Below are 6000 nucleotides of genomic sequence, written 5' to 3'. Positions count from 1 at the left end.
TCTCGTGTTTACTTATCCTCCCTGTCCAGGAGAAAATGCCACTATGGGTTTTACCCACACTTCTGAGGGTCCAGCCTAGCAGAAATGTGGTTATAATAATGAGCGAGATGGCTGATTGAGAGTGCCTTGAAAAATCTCAAGGGTTTTAATGACGAAGGAAAATGGTACAAAAAACAAAACAACAAAGTCAAGCACAGCACAGAGACAAACTCCTTGCTTGCTACAGCACCTCAAAAAGCGTCGAGGTCCTTTGTTCTCTCTCTTTGGTACTTAACAGCTTAGGTGGGCTTTTTGGCCCTTGGCCCAGTGAGTGTAACAACAGTCTTTGAGTTACGTTCTCAGCGTCCAATCCACACTTCTGGGCTGGCTCCGAGCCAATTACAAGGAGAAATCCACGGAACTTTCCAGCTAAACTTCTTAACCTGTCAAAAGGTAAAGTGAGACTCTTTCCCTGTTTGGAAGCACCTGCTAGAAGTGTAGGGGTTGCATTACCACGTGCCATGGTTTTGGGTGTTGTCAGGGGTGACGCTGAGGGCCGGATCGCCTGGCTAGCTCGCACACCCCGGCCCCAGCGCCTGGAGTGGCCGTCTCCGTGCTCGCCTTTTCCCGAGCTCATACAGCGGAGCTTAGCAGAGCTGCCTGCTCTCTACAGCTCTCAGATCCACATCAAAATAAAAGCAGCCAAGACCCATGTTACCGAACAGAGTGGAGACACCCACAAATAAATCCATCAAATAAGATGATTGGGAAAACGTGAAACAGAAAAGAATGTTTTAATATCTATTGAATATGTAAAACAGCAACCCTTAAAACACAGTAATATAAAGAGAAGGGTGTGCTTTCTGGTGAAGTACCCCAGCTGGAACGTTTGCTCTTATGTCTCCTTGTCTATTTTTAATTTTTATTAAACTTATAAATTTTTAAAAGAGAGTGGAACTCGTTTTTCACAAGAAATGAGGCAATTGAGGGAATGGGTTAGGGTTAGCCCTACAACCTGGGCTCCCTTCTCCTTCCCTGATCCCTAGAAATTGGCATCTAACAGTAATTGATTTCAGGGATTGGTTTTTTGATATTCCACTGCATCCAGACGATGCACTCGAATTGAGCTGTTCTCTGCCAAGTATTAATATTCAGGCACCACTTAATTGATATCATTGGTTAGTATTGCCTCAAGGAATGCGAGACAGCCTCACCGTATGCCAGTGGTATGTGGCAAAAACTCTGAGTCCGGTACGGGAAAGAATGTCTGATGTTCTGTTGTATCATTATATGGATGATATCCTCACCTCTGCAGAAACTGTGGTTCGTGTGGAAGAAGCAGTGCAGGCAGTCTGCCAAGCTGCTACATCAGTGGGCCTGACCATTGCTTCTGAAAAGGTTCGAAAGACATCTCCCTGGAAATATTTGGGTTGGCAAATAGGCTTTCGTTCTGTTTCTGCACAACCCTTGCAAATTTCAACTGAAATCAAAACTTTACATGATGCACAGAGATTGCTGGGAATGATAAATTGGGTTGGTCCCTTGCTTGGGATTTCAAATGCAGTTTTGGAGCCATTGTGTGCCCTATTGAGGGGAGAATCAGACCTGTTATCACCTAGGCATTTAAACAAAGAAGCACAGATTGCACTTCAGAAAGTGGCTGATGCTATCTCCCAGAGACAATCTCCTCCTTGGGCTCCTGAACTGCCATTGTGATTAATCGTTCTGAACCCCAGTAGCAGCCCCATGCCTTAATATTTCAGTGGGATTCAGAACAACCAGAGCCTCTGCTAATTATCGAGTGGGTCTTTTTGCCTAATAATATGCCCAAGACTATTTCCGTGTGCCATGGGTTTTTTGTAAAGAGCATATTATTGTATTCCATCTGGGTGGAGCAGAATTGCTTATCTTTGCCCAAATGGGTCAGTGTCACTTATCAGATGGCGGAGTGCTGCTTATCTCTCTTCATTGTTTCACTACTCCCATGGGAATATCTTCTGCTACTGGGCCATTAAGAGCTCGTCAATGACATTACACATTACACTGCACTATTGTAAGCTGCTCCACACGGGGAGGAGGAGCCAAACCATCTTCACCTGGATAAAAAGGAGCCACAGTCCCACTAGGGATCCAGTTTTTCCACCGGATCCCTGGAGGAAGACCAGACCCATCTCACCATTACTGGACCCTTTTTCTTCAACGGGATCATCTCTACTCCAACAGAACCACATCTGCCACTCCAGGAGGGCTCACTCCGGACTGCTTCCAACACCCTGACCAACAGGGTGTCAGGTTGTATTTCTGACTCTGTCAGGGTTTTCTAGGATTTCTTGTTTGTTTATTTGTCTGCTTATTCTTCTGTACTACAACGTCTGTATTTTTATATCCCTAGTAAAGAACTGCTATACCTATTCCCAAAATCTTTGCCTGACAGCCTTTCAATTGCAAATTTATGATAATTTGGAAAAGGGGGGGAAAGGCTTACATTTTAAGGGAGACTCCAACCCTCCCTGGCAGATACCTGTCTATCTAAACCAAGACACCATGCAAGATGAACTTATGGCCGTGTTGATTGTCAGAGGTCGGCAAAGACTGACCTCCTTGGCTGGGAAAGATTTTGATCGTATCTATCTACCTCTCACAATGTTTTATTTGAATTGGTTGTTACAGATGTCTGAAAAATTGCAAATTGCTGTAGCAGATTACCCAGGGCAGATATCTATCCACCCACCTAAACACAAATTGTTAAGCTCTTCTTTTAATTTACTCCCCAAGCCAAAGAGAAGTGAGACTCCTTTGCGAGCCGTGGCAATATTCACAGATGGTGCTGGGAAAATCCATAAATCAGGGATTGTATGGAAGGATTCTGAAACTGGAACCTGGCAGTCTGATATTGCTGTTGTTGAAGGGTCTCCACAAATAGTAGAATTAGCTGCTGTGGCCAGAGTGTTTCAGAAGTTCAGCACACCTTTTAATCTGGTTACTGACTCCGCATATGTTTCAGGTATTGTGCAAAGAGCAGAGAATTCTCTCTTGAAAAATGTTAAAAGTGACACTCTTTTTTTCCTGGTTGAAACTGCTGGTTACTCTGTTAGACAAAAGGACGGCTCCTTACTTTTTATGCATATTAGGTCGCATTCCAATCTGCTGGGTTATCTCACTGAAGGTAACGCCCAGACAGACTTGTTAGCCTTATCACTACAGCATGTTTTACCAAACAAAATAGAACAAGCTAGGCTGAGCCATTCCTTTTTTTCATCAGAATGCTGCATCTTTAGTGAGACATTTTGAATTAACTCCAGCACAAGCTTCTAGCATAATGAATACGTGTCCAGATTTCCAACGTTGCTCTCTTCATAAAGTGAACACAGGAGTCCACCCAAGAGATTTCCAAAGCCTACAGATTTGGCAGACAGATGTAACATACTTTCCTGAATTCGGCCACTTGAAATTTGTGCACGCTTCCATTGACACACATTCGGGTTCTCCGTTTGCCTCAGCTCACACGGGAGAGACAGCGAAGGATGTCTGCTGTCATTTCGCTGCTGCCTTTGCCACACTAGGAGTTCCCCAACAGATTAAGACAGACAATGGACCTGCAATACATTTCCCGTAGAGTTGCTGGTTTTTTCTCCTTATGGGGTATCACCCACAAAAGAGACACACCACACTCCCCCACAGGGCAGTCCATTATAGAGCGTGCCCATGGCACCCTCAAACGTCTTCTGGTCCAACAAAAGGGGGGAGCTGGAGACGCACCCGCTGAAAGACCATGCAAGGACCTGTATGTTTTTAATTCCTTGAACTGTTCAATGACAAACTTGAATCCCCCTATGACCAGGCATTTTGAATCATCCACATTGTTTTCCTGCAAGGAAAAACCACCAGGAGTGATCCATGACTCAGAATCCGGTAAAATCCTGGGCCCTTACCCTTTGGTTACTTGGGGAAGGGGGTTTCCCTGTATCTCCTCAGAAAGAGGACCCTGCTGGATTCCTGCAAAGAATGTAAAGCCATTCTGAGAACCCCTACCAGGAGCTGACCCCACCAAGCCCAGGGGCGAGGAGGAAGAGGGCGAGCCCCACCCAGACTGCAGCTGATGACATCTTTTGTCCTACCTGTAAAGGAAACTGTGAACTTTAGGTTTTGTGTCAGTGTAAAGGGTGTGAAAATTGGTGACATGGCAGAGCCCTTTTGGCAAAGATGTAGTGTAAATCAGATCTAAAGCGTTTGACATTTTAATTATAGCAGGCCACAAGAAAAGGATAGTCCTCAGCTCCCTCCTCTCAGGAGGGAAGTTTTGAGGAAGTCCAAAAATATTTGCAAAGTAGAATGCAGGCAAAACAACTCAGTGCTTTATATTTGGATGATCTTAAGAAAGGACAAAAAGGGGAAAAGCTAAAAGGGATTCTTTCTTTCTTTCTCACCACAGCATGGTTCAAAACAAACAAACAAAACACCATGGGGTTGAATCAGATGCGCTGCTTATTAGCATTGCTTGCCTTTTGTAGCCCAGCCTGGCCTGTTGATCAACACAAAACAAATGTTTGGATAACTCTGGCTAATGCAACCAAACGAGATGCCTTATGCATAGCTACCGCATCCCCAGAAAATCCATTCTCAGCCTGTTCAGTTGGTTTGGCATTAGGTGGCTGCCCAGTACCAGAAGCTACTAAAAGCATTGGACAGGGCTCAAATCCCGTTAATACATGGGATCAGTGGACTCCTTACCTTCCTGTCACACCCTTGGAGCCACAAGAACTTCCGGGTTCTGTAAAAGTGGATTTTTGTGTTATTTTAATTACACAGGAAAAAATCAGGCTACACCTTGGGATGTGTCTGCCTATCATCCCGCGTATAAGGATCAGACCTTTTGGTGCAATTACACTTCTGTCAGTCCTTCTAAGTCCAGTGGCTGCCGCCGGGAATGTTCCTGGTTTGTGGAGATGGGGCCTGGGCAGCGATCCCTTCGCACATAAAAGGGAGGTCCCTGTAGTTTGGGACGGCTGACTGTGCTGACACCTAATGCCTCCGTGATTTTACAGCACAAGTGTCCCCGCAGAACAAGGCACAGTTTGCATGCATTCGATGAATTCTGCGATGATGAATTGTCTTTGTTGTCAGTGACCCAGATGAATTGGGCCTCTTTGCTTTTGCCAGGACTGGCTGCAAAACAAGGCCTTAGGTCAACTAAATAAGGTAGCCTGCTGGGTGGCAAAACAGACAAATGCCACCAACTCCGCTTTATCAAAGTTATTAACGGATGTTGACAGTGTAAGACATGTTAGTTTGTAAAACTGGGCAAACCAGCATTGATTTCCTCCTCCTGGCTCAGGGCCATGGATGTGAGGATTTGGATGGAATGTGTTGCGTGAATCATTCTGGTCACTCAGAATCTACCCATAAAAACATAGAGCAGCTAAAGGACAGTGTGTTCAAACTAAAGGTAGAATCTGGATCTTGGCTGGATAAGCTGTTTAGTGGCTGGGGTTTGACACCTTGGCTAAAGGATTTTTTTAGGATAGGAATGCATGTGATGATTTTAATAATGATGATAGTTGTGATATGTTGCTTGCTTCAATGTCTGCAGAGATTAATTAATAAGGTCATTAAAGGAGTGGTCATTTGCTCAATACAAAGGGGCAGATGTGGGAATATACAAGACAGAGCCTAAAATAGACCTAATTAGCGCGGCTGGTTTGATAATCAGGATGCCATGGCAGGAGCAAACAGAGCTCTGAAGATTACAGAACATGGGATTAAACATGCTTATGGGAAGAGGAGAGATTCAAGCAAGATGTTGTAAAATGCGTAAGTTGTTTGTGTGATCTTTTAACCTAATTATTGTAGTGGAAATTATTAACCTTCCTGAAATGGTAGGTATATAAGCTTTTGGAAAACCAGAGTAAAATCGAATTCTGCTCACTGAATCAGTCTTCCCGTCTCTCCATCACTCATCAATATCTGGGAAAATTTCTCTTTTCTCCCGGCCTCGGAACAGGTAACGGGGGTGTCGGTGGG

This window comes from Chamaea fasciata, unplaced genomic scaffold (genome assembly GCF_029207755.1).
Source record: "Chamaea fasciata isolate MVZ Bird 193981 ecotype frontalis unplaced genomic scaffold, bChaFas1.0.hap1 SCAF_3, whole genome shotgun sequence".
NCBI classification, from domain to species: Eukaryota; Metazoa; Chordata; class Aves; order Passeriformes; family Sylviidae; genus Chamaea; species Chamaea fasciata.
This window is presented reverse-complemented; position numbering follows the sequence as displayed.